At 38.0% G+C, this 15,567-nt stretch overlaps 1 long non-coding RNA gene across 1 annotated transcript; it reads left to right on the top strand.

The window, feature by feature from the left end:
* The first annotated feature begins 16 nt into the window (after positions 1 to 16).
* Positions 17 to 14,779, top strand: LOC113943828. The gene is made up of 3 exons (XR_003526467.1): positions 17 to 119; positions 12,583 to 12,722; positions 12,807 to 14,779. It is a non-coding gene; the product is annotated as an uncharacterized LOC113943828 (long non-coding RNA).
* The last annotated feature ends 788 nt before the right edge of the window (positions 14,780 to 15,567 follow it).

Raw genomic sequence — 15,567 nt, 5'->3', positions numbered from 1 at the left:
GTAAGCGAGTTGCTTGAATATCTGTTTGTGTAGTTTTCATTTTTTTTCTGACAGATGCTGTTCCTAACGTTATGCTTTGACACAAGCATGAGAGTTTTCGCCCGGCTTACGCTCTTGAGGTAAATACTATTCATTAAAGCTTGACATTAACATATTAAGATGTCTAAAAATCGGGGGGTTTTTTGTTGTTGTTCTCTGGATATGAAATTGATATGTAAAGTGGGTTATGGTTTATTACTACCTCCAGCTGCTGCCAGGTTTTAGAAGTCTCCCAGGATGCACAGGTAGCTGAACATGTATATTGTCCATTACAGTGCAAAATAAGCAGTATAATAATAAATATAAAATATCGGTATGGTGTGTTTGTCTTGCTTCTGTGAGAGCTCCCTACCCTGGCTGACTGGCTGCCACAGGGGCCTGCCTTTATGGAAGCACTCAAATGGGAGCACAGTACACATGTTTGCTCCGTGGGGCTGCAAGGCATCAAGTGAAAACTGCCCAAACCCAGCCGTATGTGACCAATTCGGTTCCCACTGGAGGCAGTGACAGGTGCAGCATACTCAGTGATGGACAAAAGGAAAACACTTGCCTTTGAGAACATCCCCAAGAGGGGTTTGTGCGCACAAGCCATGGGTTCACGCTGCGTGTGAGCTGCACCATTGATCTGAATGTGGTCAACAGATGTGACTGAGAGAGTGGTTTCCTGCAGCCTGATCAAAAATCCTCCTCTTCATCCAGGAAGATGCTTCAGGTTGGAAACAGGACATTTTTTGGAAACTAGGCATATAGCAGTCCTATCCTGGAAGTTGTCTTTATAGTTCCCCGTCACTGACCATATGCATAGCAAATTGAATGAGTGGGTACACCTTACTACACCAGCATGTGTGCAAGAAGACAGCTAAATCAAGAAACCTGCCATGCTCAGAATTATTTTTGAAGCTATGCCAAAATAGAGAGATCCTGCAGTGATCAAAACAGAGGAACACACTGCTAATATGTTTTCATATTTATATTGCTGTATAAGCTAGCTATCTTTTTCTTTTTTTGAAACAACTGACAAACCATCAAATATGAAAATGTTACTTAATTTCACAGATATTTCTATTCATTTGTAACCAAAAAACTTGGCAAAAGCAGCCTGTTATATTTCAACTGACAAGGTTTTCAGCCCTCAGAGTGGAAAACACACAGCTATTTCCATTTGCGAGACTTCTATTATCACAATTTCATATGGACAACACATGTTCATGTACGGTTTGTTAATGAATGAAAAGAAACTATTTAAATGCAAGAAAAAGAAAACAAATTTAATGAAAGCATCATTCAGGAAAGCATAAGCCTGGAGGTAAAATGAAAGACCTGACTATGGCTGATTGTGAAGAGAGTTATGGAGCACTCATTTAATTAATCTGGAGAAAAAAATAGCATAATTCAATTCCAAAAGTTTTCTACTCTCTGTATATCTGTTTCCGCACTCTTGAAATATGAATAAAAATAGATAGTGCTGTAATTACCCATGCCAAATTTGTTATTTTTCATAATTAGGATTCTGAGGACAGACCATAACACCTACTAACCTTTAAAATTTGGTGCTTTTGTGCGGATCAACATTTTCTGTTCTATGAGCACCGGAGTTCTTACAAACTATTCCCTTCCTCTGAACTTATCACATTTTTCAGCTAACACCTATAAACAAGCCAGAACCAAATTCAAAGTAATACAATTCCCATTTCTCAAAAAACAAACTAAGATTCTTGCTCCCTTCTGTTTCTCTCCCACTATACAAGAAAAAAATATACATTGCAAAGTAACTACTTATATTACTAAGCAATGAGGTGTTTAGTTTCAGAGTGGAGTTTTCAACTTTCTATAAAATTACATAAGAATGATATATTTTTAGAAATGCAAAACTTGGATGTTTTTGTCATACTTAGCAAATAAGCTTCTATAATAGTTTGAAAGTATTGTTGGTGACCAGTCACTTGTGGTGTCCCCCAGGGATCAGTGTTGGGCCCAGTCCTGTTTAATATTGATGATCTGGATGAGGGGATTGAGTTCACCATCAGCAGCTCTGCAGATGACACCAAGTTGGGGGAAAGTGTCGCTCAGCTGGAAGGCAGGAGGGCTCTGCAGAGGGACCTGGACAGGCTGAAGAGATGGTCTGATTTCAACAGGATGAGGTTCAACAAGGCCAAGTGCCGAGTCCTGCACTTTGGCCACAACAACCCCCTGCAGTGCTACAGGCTGAGGACAGAGTGGCTGGAGAGCAGCCAAACAGAAAAGTACCTGGGAGTTTGGACTGACAGGAAGCTGAGCCAGCAGTGTGCCCAGCTGGCCAAGAAGGCCAATGGCATCCTGGCCTGGATCAGGAACAGTGTGGCCAGCAGGTCAAGGGCAGTGATTCTTCCCCTGTACTCAGCGCTGGTGAGGCCACACCTGGAGTACTGTGTCCAGTTCTGGGCCCCTCAGTTCAGGAAGGATATTGAGGTGCTGGAGCAGGTCCAGAGAAGAGCGATAAGGCTGGTGAAGGGACTCGAGCACAAGTCCTGGGAGGAGAGGCTGAGGGAGCTGGGGTTGTTCAGGCTGGAGAAGAGGAGGCTGAGGGGTGACCTCATCACTCTCTACAACTCCCTGAAAGGATGTTGTAGCCAGATGAGGGTTGGTCTCTTTTCCCAGACAACCAGCAACAGGGCAAGAGGGCATGGTCTTAAGCTGTGCCTGGGAGGTTTAGGTTGGATATTAGGAAGAAATTTTTTACGGAGAGAGTAATCAGACATTGGAATGGGCTGCCCAGGGAGGTGGTGGATTCATTGTGTATGGAGGTGTTCAAGAAGAGACTGGATGAGGCACTTAGTGCCATGGTTAAGTAACCATGGCAGTGTTGGATCAAGGGTTGGACTTGATGATCTCGGAGGTCTTTTCCAATCCAGTTGATTCTATGATTCTATGTCAATCTAGTAAAGTGACAAATTTTTATTTTTTTAAATTTTTTCAAACATTATTGACTCTTCTGTCTTGTCGTTCCTCAAACCCCAAAAACCTGGCTAACAATATTCAGCATTTCTTATAATACAACAGTGATATATGGCCTGAGGAGGAAAACTTGGTGGAATTTTAGTAGATTCCTCCCATAGGGTTGCTAAATGACACATCTTCCAGAAACCTTTCTACATTTTGATTTTTCCCTACGTTTTTTCAAAGACTTGTACTGCAAACTTCTCTTGTGGCCAAGTGTGACTGTTCTTCTGACAATATGCTACGTACCTGACATTACAGCCTCTTTCTTCAAGCACACTTGGGAAGTAGGTTACACCTGGATTAGGTAAGATTTCAACAGGATCCAGTGGTCTAAACACAGGGTTCTGCTGAGGGTAGGTAGTTTGACTTGCTACAGGTATGGGGCAGTCATGCTGCCTGGCAGGTTCCATAAGACTTCTCTGGCAGCTGCCTGCTTTGCAAAAGCAGCAGCTACTCTGGATCTGCTGTCCGAATCCTCCTCTCCATTAAGTCTGCAATCTGGAAGCTTATTTTCACCCTTCATCAGTCTCAGAACCATTCAGATCTCTTTGACAGAACTAGAGAGCTCTTACTCAAAGCTCCTGTTAAGACAGACATGCACTCAAATAGACTGAATTTCTTTTAATTTTGTATCTAACACTCTCTTGTTCCACAGAAGGAGGATGTATGTCAAGAAGACTGGAATACTTCAGATAGTCTTTTATAAGTTATCTTTTTTGTGTCTCATTTCCATGGTCCCAAGCATGGATTATCATGACCTTGCTGTATAGACATCAATAAACAATCTGAGCTGATTACAAATACTTCAGATGCTCTTATTAATGAAGAGTGATACAAATATGAAAGACATGCTAAATATATAACCATCTGTCAAGGTGTTTATATTTTTAGCTTCCTGCTTGTGAAACATTCATATCTACCTTTTGTCAATTTTGATAAAAGCAAACTAAGCTGAGTTTCAGGAACCCCCAGGTTCCAGACCCTCTCTTCTCTTTCTTACTGCTTGCCAACAGGCTCTTTAACTTTGCTGGCAAGTAAGATCTCTCCCCAAATGTACCATATGTATAAGTCATGGCTCGGAGAGTAATGGTTGCTATTTGCCAGGATATGGAGCATGCAATTTGGTAGACCACGCTCAAAACTTAAGGGAAAAGTAAAAAGAAATTGCTAATAAGCTGTTTTCTTTTTCTGTAATAGAGTGAATTTTTCAGGAACTAATTACTAGGTTTGGAGAGAAATACAGATAAATAAATATGACAATATGTCTTTATATCTTAACATCTGGTTCTTACCTATCTTTCAGATGAGTAACTGCTCATTGACAAGATAATTTTCATAGTTAAAGAACATTATTTTTTAGGCAAGTCTTGTCTTCTAAATGTTTTTCCAAATAGGAATTTCTACCTGAATTAAACTTTCTCTTCTATACTTGCTTACAGACAAAACCCACGTTAAATACAAATGCAGCTGCTGGTATATGCTGCAGTTCTCAATTTTTGTAGTTAATTTAATCAAGAATATGAAGTTATGGCTTCCTCACTGATCAAAAAACATTTGTTGCAATGTCAGGCTTTGTACTGTGAACAAAATACTATTTTGGAACCTCAGTGGTAGAAGACATTAAACAGGGTTAGCTGCAGCATCTTGTTAGTAAACCAGCCCCTTAACAGAACTGCAATAAACTGCTAAATTTTCATATTGTAGCATTTTATACAGGGGCCATAAGCATTTCAGAATAGCTACAGGATTTTTAACTTTAGCATGTAACTCTTTATACTACATAATTTTGTAACTACTTATTGATAAAGATGGTAAGAAATGCAACGTATTACCAGCCTATGATGAAAAACAAATTGGATGGTATCATGGTAAATTAGGGGCAGATAGAAGCCTGTTAAAAATCTAGTATTTTCAAACTCAGCTACTAAAATTCAGAACATTGTAATTTGTGTTTAGATGCCTACCTTTTTGCAGATTTGTAAGCAATGAATGCCAGAAATTCTTGTGCATGATGAGTATCCCTGACAGAATCAAGGCAATACTAAGATATCTCTATGTTTTTCATGTCCTAATGGAAATCTTCTCTTTATTCTTAAATTTTGATGGCTTGTGTATTACCTTACCTTTCTATAGCATCTGTTCCTTGAAAACTAGAATCTAGTGCTAAATTTAAGTTTTCTTCCATCCTGTCCAAGTGGGATACTATTTTGAGTATCACATTCTCAGTCTTCTAGACTCAAAATTCTGCAGTTTACTAACTCCCTAAATCCGAAATTTTTGCACTTTATTCTGACTGGGGTCACAAATGAGTATATAAATAATACTCTTTAAACAGTCTTCTGATCCATTTTTAGCACTACAGCTATTTTTCATCTCACCTAAAATTTTTATAGACATACGATGCTTTCCTAATTTTGACAGCTCTCTTTTTTATTCAGATTGACGGTTGTAGTTACAGGCAAATATTGTCTTTGCAGTACCCTGATCACATAGTTGTTTCTTTAGTATCAGTACATTCTCCAGCTAGATTTGTTCTTTCTGTATGTTATTTGCTGATGTTTTCTCTGTTTGTGTTTCTGTAATGTTTGTATCTAAGTCTCTGACCAGTCCTCTACTTTTGAAACTCCTTGTTCCATTCATACCTGCCCTTGCATCCAAATTCTCTGTTTTACGTAAGCTAGTACAATTCTCATACTGAGAATTTTACATCTCATACAAAACACAGCACTGTACCAGCTACTAAGAAAAAACTTAACTTTATCCCAGCTGAAACCAGGATCACAGGACAAAAATGGATGCTAGAAAAAAAGAAGATATTGCACGTGATATTTTTTCCTATCTCCATTTAAAACTGGAAATCCCAGATAATCTCGCGAAGTTGTCCTTTGGAAAGTAAACTGAAACACGAAGTCTCAGACTGCAAATCCTCTGGCAATCATAGTGTTTTCTTCCAAAATATGAATTACCTTCTTTGCCCACCCATACTAGTCATGACCACAGATATTTCCTAATTAGAAGTGAGAAATTAATTGTCAGCTTTCAGTATAAAATTTCAATTTCTTGGCATGCTGCTTCTGTAGTCAGCACCTGCCTACATACTTCACAGCTTTCTATTTCTTCTGTTACCTTCCCCTTATTTTTCAAGGCTATTTTTAATATCTAAGAAGATTATTTTCTATTTCCATCCCTTCTGATTTGGTATGATTTTCCTATCATGATGAGGTAGCTTTTCACACTACATCCATGAACTTTCCTCAAGTCCCAAAATCTGTTGCAGTATGTTAGCTTGCAAAAACTCCAACTGGACAATAACTACCTGTAATCACTACATCAGACACATTCTGAAGACGGAAACCTTTACTCTTTCATACAAATAATATTGAATACACATATCCCTTCCCATCTGGGCAACTAGTTTGCTGTTAGTAGTCTTTCTATTTCTTCTCCCGATACAAATTCCATTTCTGTTTGTCTTCTATAACCTCAGTGAAATTTCTGTCCAAGTTTGTTCTTGTTCCTCTCAAATTCTTTTTCATTTATGATAAGCTTTAGATTTCCTCTGAAGAGAATTGTCCTTTTTTTATGTATAATTTCCTGCCATTTATCTTAACTGTATCTTTAGATTTCATTATTACAGTGTGATAATACTTAAATCTTCATATAAGAGCTGCCATGCAGAATCATTTTCTTACATCTTTATATGGGATTTAGCATGGAAGGTTTTAAGAAAATGTGCTAAATCCATTCTGTGATAAGAGATGAATAACCCTTTCAGCTAACCTGTGGATTCGGGCAGGGGGGAAAGACAATATCTCAGGATTCTCAAATACACTGCTTTAGCTAGCTAAATTAAACTAAGTTAAAAGAAATAAAAAGAACTTCTGCACTCACCCTGGGTTTGTCCTGTATCTCACCTCAGCATGATGAGATCCCTTTGACCTACTTGCCTTTCAAGTTTGGCAATATTCCCAATTCCCCAAATTAGCATCAAAGGCATTTCCCTTCCTCAGTAATAACTGCTCCATCCCTAGGATGGAGCTCACAGGAGAACTGTGAGACAGGAGGCACAATGCCTTCATTTTGTAACATCCTGAGTGTTAGCTTGGCATCAGGGCAGAGAGAGATCAGGTGCCACTACCATTATCATATTATATGTGACTACTTTTCATCTCTTTTAAGTTCCAGCTGTTTCCTAAACTCACTGAACTAATTACAGAAGAGCAGCTAACAGCCACGCTGCTCTAACTTATCAATAATGAAAAGTGAGCTGGAGCTGTCAGGAAATACATTTGACATCCTAACTTGGAAGAACGGGAACTCTGTGCTCTCTCTGTAGATATGAGGGGAAATATAACCATTAGTAAACCTAATTTATTTCATAAGCTGAGTTGACAGCATGATTCCTTTTCAATATTTCCTGGCACTTTCCTATTATGAGATTCTGCTTTTAGTTGTCTACATCAGACAAAGATGATTTGTTCAGACTGAAATAACCCAAGCTGAGCACTTGCTTCTACCAAGATTATTTTTTTATCTTTCAGTTTGTATCCGTATTTTTTTTATGCTCCTGTAACTTTAAAACCATTATAAATAAAAACATATTCACTTTAGGAAGGCATTGACTCAGATGGCAAAGATAGTATATGGTAAATGAGGAGCTTTGTGCTATAGGAAAGAGACAATTAGGTAAAGAAGGCAAAGATCGGGATGTGATTTTTGAAGCAGGAGTCATTAAGGAATTCAAAGATGGGTGAGCCATACATTGTGGAAAGGGGAGACAGCCATTAGTTAGATATATCCAATTCCTGTTTCTCAGAATACAACAGAATGTTTTTAGGGTTCAAAGTACTGAAGAAAGTGTCTTTTGAGACCAGTCTTCACAGAAACCTAGGGAGATAAAGAAATTAAATAACAGATGTTCTTTACTTTTGTCAAAACCAAGGAAGCAAAAGGAAAATGAAATACAATATTCTTCATTTACAGGAAAGTAAACTAAAAAACTGCCTTCTACTTCTTCAAAAAATTCAGTAGGTTCTACAGGGACAGTAACAAGGAGAACTCCGAATCTCTCTCCTGGTATATACGTCTTCTGGGGTGAGCATTTTTCCACAGAAGAAGAATGTCTTACAGAAGCAAAATAAGAAACAGACCAAAAGTCATAAGAATTTTAGGGGCTTTGTGAAAACTGGCTACCCTTGTTAGTACAACTTTTTAGAATAAAAATGTTTCCATGCAGAGTCTGTTAAATTGACTTTAATGATCTTTCAAAGGATTAGAGAACGGAGGATTCTTGTTGGGAGATATATGGGTCAATTTATCTGTGCATTTTGTGTTAGAAAATTCTTCAATATTTTGAACAGCACTTCAGCTGATCTGCGGTATGAGAACCTGAAATTAGCTAGCACAGTGGAATCAATACTGAGCAATATTTTGTCTCTGAAAGAAATTCAGTCTGACAGAGAAGGGTAAGAGCAGTGTGAGGAAATGGAGACTACCTGAAAAGCCAGATACAGAAATTTCCTATAAAGCAGTACAAATTAGTTGATGTCACTAGAGCAAGAAAACCATAGTGACAGAATAAGATGTTATCCAGTTTCCAGAATCCTTTATTATCACCACCTTAGGTCACTAAGCTTCACAAGCTATATCCATCAAGTTTGATACCAGTATATATACTCACAGCTGAAGCTAGAAGGTGCAGTGCTTTAATGTACTAACAATTTACATTAAGACACCTGGGTTCAAAGTCAGTTTATGACAGAAACAAATTGAGTTTGTTGGTCTCAGCCTGCACTCTAGTGGACAATTGCACATAAACCCAGTCCTGAGGAGAGTCCCAAGAATTAGATTTGTTGGCCAAGACAAGGAGAAATTCATGTTCTCAGAACATTATTAAAAATAAATATCTTTGCTATTCTGAAAATATCTGCTATTCTGAAACACTGCAAGATGACACATTTCCATCAGCATCTCTTAAATACTGTGTTCAGTATTCTTGTTACCAGGATTTGAAAGAATACAACAGAAGGGGAAACAGTGCAATGGAAGGCAGTAAAGGAAATTAAATGCTTCCATGTTAGGGGGAAAATGGAGATAAGATGACATCCTGCCATGGTAGACATATATCAAGTTTATGACTAGGTAAAATATATGTCTTTATTAACCTTCTTTCACTGTACAAGACACTGAAAAACAAAAAAATGACACACAAAATAATGATAAAAAGAAATATTTTCTTGATACATAATTAACCTGTAAACTCATGTCTGAAAGACATCTTAGACACAAGAGCTAAATAGGACTTAAATAAAAGATTTTGCTGTTACATGAATAATAAGAATAGCAAGGGTTATTTTAGATAGTATTAAAATGTATGAGGGATATAAACTATCATGATTCAAGTTATAAAACAAACATAAATTACCTAAAGCATGGGAAGAAAATATACCCACAGATGTTTTATTTCATTAGTGCATCCCGTAGAATGTTTACACGTACTTCAGGGAGCAGGCAGTAGAATGCTGGAGTCTCAGATTTGTGTAGTCTGTGGTATTTCCTATGCTTCCAAGACAAATTCTTTAGTGATGCATTTGCAGAAATCAGCTGCAAAAAATTGTCCAGAACTCTGACCCCCTTGCTCTTTACATTGTTTAACCTTTTATTAGTCAAGAGTACAATATTTAAAATTGCAATCACAATCATGTGCCAACTACAGAGGCAAAGTAAAAATTTTATTGAGTTATCCTGTCTTTTCAAAACCAAAATAATATTAGCTATCACTAGCTTAAAAGTGACTCTTACATACTATATATATTACATTAACATATATATACATTATATTAAAACAATTTTTATGGTCCTCTGATCTGTCCTAGTCTAAGATGACCTTTCCATTGTTTTTCATCATGTCATCTACCTCACTCATTTTCAGGAATGTTTGAACCCTTCTACATTTTACAAGCCTACATTTCAAGATAATTTAAAATTCAATTTTTATGCAAATAAAGTTCACCTAGTGAAGTGTCTACCATTTACCAATTTTAGAATGCTATATTTCTAGATTTTCTATAATTAAAAAAGCAGTCTCTTTTTCAGTCTTTTAATGACAGAGCAGCCTCTCTGACATTATTCTGATTCCAAATTTAGAGAATCAGAAATATTTGTAAAGAAATAATTTTGCCCTCAATTTTGCAAAGAAATGCAACTTCAGTTAGAGAGAATCACAGAATCACAGAATCTGCTGACTTGAAAGGGACCCACAAGGGTCCTCGAGTCCAACTCTCAGCCCTGCACAGGACCATCTGCAAGAGCCACAACATGTGCCTGAGAGCATTGTCCAAAAGCTTCTTGAACTCTGTCAGGCTTGGTGCTGTGACCACTTCCCTTTTCCTTATCAAACATTAATTTCCACTGTCCCTTCGGTTACTTTTATACTGTTAGTTTATCAAAGCTCTTCTTTCCATGGTGCTTTCATAATTACCACTTCTGACTATTTTATTCCGAGTCTTCTGATAGTTGATGGTTTTCTTAAAGGTTGAACCAATAAATGTTAGTGTGAAAATGTGAATTATTATTTACAAAAAACCTTTTTTTTAGATTTTGTAGATTAAAAGTGAATTTTAAGTACTTTTCAAAGTGAACTAAGTGAATCTGAAAGCCCCTAAAATAACAAGGCAAATAAAGTCAAATCTTAATCTATTGGAAAAGGGACCTGACTCATAATTTCTGCTTATGCAAATACAACAATATGCTTCCATGAGTAAATTCTTACTCCAAAACTATGTTTTTGCAGAATAGCTTGACAAGAATAATTTCCTTGTAGATTAAAAAAAAAAATTAGAAATATTAAATAGTCCCTAAATTTGTCAAGCATAACGCAGAGGAACAAAACAGCAAAGACTCATATAACTTCAAAAGAATTTGAATTATGCATTTAAATTCAGACTTGTGGCACGAACTAAGATAATTACCAGGAAAGTAGTAGCTTTTGCAGTCAATAACAGCCATTGGATTGAGTTTGTCAATTTTTCTGAGCTGACAAATGAAAGCTGATAGCTGCTGAAATGAGCTGCAGATTATATAAGAACTACTATGGTCCATAAGAGCTAATGCTTTTATTCTCAAAGCCTTAAGCTGTAAAAATATTAACAAAATCATTTATATTTCGCTAGTTGTAGTGGATCAGGTACCCAGTACAGAAAGGTTTCTTGATGGAGGTAGTCATTGTTTCCACTTGGCATCAAACACAGCTTTCTAAAAATGTTTCTGTGCTCTATTCTCTTGATAATTCAACAGCAGTAGGACCAAGAAAACCTTGTCAGAAGTACTGACTGCTTGCAAAGAATTTTTGTTGTACTCATGGCCACCCGCTGGCAAATACTAATGCACAGAACAAAAATAAGTAAGATAGCTATGGCTCAAAATGGATAGTGCTGGAAATGGGATATAGCAAGTGTACTGATAAAGGAGAAATCCCACTCATAATAGTGGTGCCTCACTGCTAGAGAACAAACAAATAAAGGCCAGTATTTATGCTATGCAAGATCTTAATCTTTATTTGTGATCTTACAAAAGAGCTTAAAATACTTTACTTTCTGCAGAGCAGAGATCTAAAGGACGAACATACTGTAACCATGACTATATATTCCAGGGATATAAACCACTGAATGACAGCTCAGGATCAGCCACAGCTGATCAAAGCCTCAGGAATTTTATCTCCCCAACTTCTGTGGGACCCCACTGTGACAAGCTTATCTCTTTGATCCTAAATTTAGAATATGCCAGAATGGGTTAATCCTACATGTTTATTTTCACATTTGACAATATTTTTTAAATTCAAAGAGTAGGCAGGACCCTAGCTTTCAATTTTCTCACTGTTTTCCATCACCTGGAAAGTGCCATGGCATAGAGAAAACTTTTGAATTTCACCTTTTGGCTGAAGTATTTTCAGCTTTTCTCCAGCTCTTCTGCAAAAGGTTTCTGAATTAGTTTGCAGATAAATATGAGTACTAAAAAACCTTAGAACAAAAGTTCTTAAAAAGTACCATGAAAAGAAAGTGAGAAGAACCCCAGTCTGTTACTATTTTTACACCTGATTATTTTGAAAAGTCATTGATTTTTTAATGCTGTAATTGAACTGTCTTAGACGTGGTACAGATTTCCTAGACCAGACAGTCAGTTCCCCTGTACCCAAGGGTATAGTATGATTCAGACAAGCCCTGAGCAATGGATCTTCTTATGAGCCTGACTGGCATCTAAGTTAGCCAAGGCATGCAAGGTCTCTTATGTGAAGATGATGAGAGGAGAACCCTACACCTTCCTTCTGCTCAATCTCTTAATCATTCACTGCAATCTTCACAACTGACTTCTGCATAGAGGCCTCGGGACTGAGCCACTCCCTTTGGTCCTGCTGACCCTCTGTGTGCCAAACTCGTGACACAGCTGGGTCACTGAAGAGATATCACCAAGAGTTGTCTCTGGTGCTTCAGCAGGGACGCCTGAGGCATACATATAGCTGTAGCCTTACTGTGCAGAGCATCACTCTGATTACCATTGTCATTCCAGATACGATGTCAGTGGGAGTGCCACAAAAATATAAATGGGGACAACTGTTCACTGAAACCGACAGTGCTATGAGGGAGAGGAGCACAGGCAACTCCATGAATTAATTTTCCATAGGACTAGGGGGAAAAAAACAAGGGCAGGTAAGTACACAGAAAGTCCTGGAACAGCACATGCACATTGTTCCCCCATATCTCCCCATATTTTCATTTCTCTATTCTCTACAGACCCAGCTCTGAGGAAGGGAACCCTGCCAGAAATCTCCTTCAACAACATCTAGATAAGATCACGATCAAAGAACAGCAAGAGACTTACATCCAGGCACTTCTTCTCCACAGCTTTGTTTTAATTCAAAAAAGAGTAATGAAGTAAGAAAGACATATTTTGTTACAAGGAAGTGAAGGGCAGCTCAGAGTCTCAACTCTGTACAGGCACCAAAGAACCTATTTATGAATATTGTAGTAGGAATACATACTTTCTCTTAAGAAAGACGTCAGAAAGGGCAAAAGGAAGCTGGTGTAACTAACTGGCAGGGTAAGTAAGGTTGTTACAAGCAAAAATCCATCTTTGAAAATGCTGAAGTTATGTTCCAATGGCACAAGAAGAAAGAGGTACAAACCCTGTGAGGTTAAATGTGAAAACATGATAAGGCAGACCAAAAAAGCATCTGAATAATCACTAACAAAGGAATCAAAACTAATAATCCTTTTCGCTACAAAACACACCAGAGGCAGGAATTTTGCTAGAATCTGTATGGCAAGTTCATTTTCAGGTCATGCAAGAGTACTCAGAGAAACAAGGTCATTGCAGAGAAGCTAAGTGAACCCTTTGCATTGGTGTTCGCTGTGGAAGGAACTGGAAAGATTCCAAAACTGGAACCCTTCTTGGTGGGGGACTTGTCTGAAGAGCAGTCTGAAATTGAAATTACTGCAGAAGAGATTATGGAATAAATAGATAAAGTGAAAATCACCAGGACTGTATAGTATTCACTCCAAATTTCTAAAGGATCTCAAGGACAAAAGAGCTGAATTACTCACTGCAGGGTGTAACCTATTGCTTAAAATTGCCTTGCTTCTGGAAGGTGGCAGATGTGACATCAATTCTTTAAAAAGGTTCCAGGGAAAATCTGGGAAATAGTAGGAATCTAAGTCTGATGTGTATTGGGCAAATTACTAGAAACTGTGATAAAAAACAAAATTAGGGGACATCTGGGTAGGTCTGATTTATTTGGGAAGAGTTATCATTCTGTTGAGGAAAATACTGCTTTACAATTCTGATAAAAGTTTTTCAAAGGAGCTGTAAAGGGTGTGGCTAATATGGAGATGACGATGATGGTCAATACACCCTACTTTGATTTTCAAAAGACTTGAGTTCAGGTTAGAATTAGGGTTTGCTAAACACATATGTCTACGAATATGGTAAGATTAAAGGTAGAAAAAAAGACCACCAAGGCAGGACTTCAGGGGTGGCTTATAGGCAGCACATTATGTGAGGGCATCATAAGCACGTTCAGCCTGGTCTGACATAAGCCTTGGGGCATGATTAAGGAAAAGTTGTTCCAAAGGGTGTGACTCTTGTTCCCAAATGGAGGATAAGGCCCAGAAAAGCAAAGACCTTGTACCGGTAAAGTGAGACACTATTAACTGTATTGTTTTTTCAGTGCATTCAGAGGTAGCTCTGTAAATAGGATTTTGCCAATACAAGTAAAAGGCCAGAAACTCTGTTGTGACCTGACAGTGCAGGGTCTCAGGAGCTGTCTGGACTTGTCTTGACATGACCTCATTTTAATTTTTTTGGGTTTTGTGTGTGTGTGTGTTCTATGAAAATCATCTAGTGAACAAGTGGGTATTGCCTAACTAGGTTGAGCATGGTCTGTGTACACTTTATATGGTAAAAGCCTAACTACCCTGTTGTATCAGTGGCTTTTTATGTTGAAAGGGGCTGTAGGAGGCTGTGGGCCAAATTTCAGACTTCAGTAATGAGAAGGATGCCAACTATAGTAAGAAAACCCACGCAGATCCCAAATCAGAGGGGAAAGAGTCTCCTACTGTGAACATTAAACTTTTTCCATCAAAGGAAACAGGAGGCCAATGACTCATAACACCTCCATTTCTGACGCACTCTTTTTATGGAAGATGGAAGTTGTCGACCTTAGCACCCATCATATGGGACATACAGCAGGTGAGCACAGCACCAGAGAAACTGAATAGGAACAATGAAGTTTATATACAATTTTAACTGTAAATTTTAACTGTATTGTTAAAGTATCCTTTCTGTATTAATGGAGTAAATTGTACTGTTAGATTATTAAAACATTAACAGGGCCAATGCTACATTCTTACCTTCTCTTTTAAGGCATGATGCCTTTAGCCCATAACAGAATTTGAAAGTAACATGAATCCAGCCTCAGGCTAGGGTTTGTCTCGATGGCTAGGGTTAAGGTTTGAAAAGCTAGAAAGCTTACAGAGGGTGATGAGACTGATGGTAGAAAAGGGACTACAAGGAAATGCAGGACAGGTGTCCAGGAGATTCCCAGGGAGAACAGTATACAAGGTGCCTTAAGCATGCTAGGAGGCGTCAGTCTAAGCTTAATGTTAGCCTTTGACAAAGTTCAGAAAAGGTGGTTGAAAAGAGTGTGCTTCTTAATTAAATGTGGAAGAAACAGTCTGGAAAAGCAGAAAAGACCTATCGTGAGTTGTGATATATGTATATATCTCAAAAGCTATGGCTGCTATATTGCTCTTTCTGGACTTGTAGAATCATAGAATCACTTAGGTTGGAAAAGACCTTTGAGATCATCGAGTACAACCATAAACCTAGCTCTGCCAAGTCCACCATTTGAACCTGGTGCATTTGAACCTGAGCTCTGGCTAGGCGATAATTAAGGTTTGTTTCAATACAATCCTGATAGGGATGGTGGGACTGAGGGTAAGAACTGGAACTCCATGGGAGTAGAGGACAGGCCTTAGAGACAACATTAGGCTAGGG

Source organism: Corapipo altera, unplaced genomic scaffold, assembly GCF_003945725.1.
Source record: "Corapipo altera isolate COAL_440 unplaced genomic scaffold, ASM394572v1 22b, whole genome shotgun sequence".
NCBI classification, from domain to species: domain Eukaryota; kingdom Metazoa; phylum Chordata; class Aves; order Passeriformes; family Pipridae; genus Corapipo; species Corapipo altera.
Note: the sequence above shows the minus strand (reverse complement) of the source record. Positions and strands in the feature narration are given on the sequence as shown.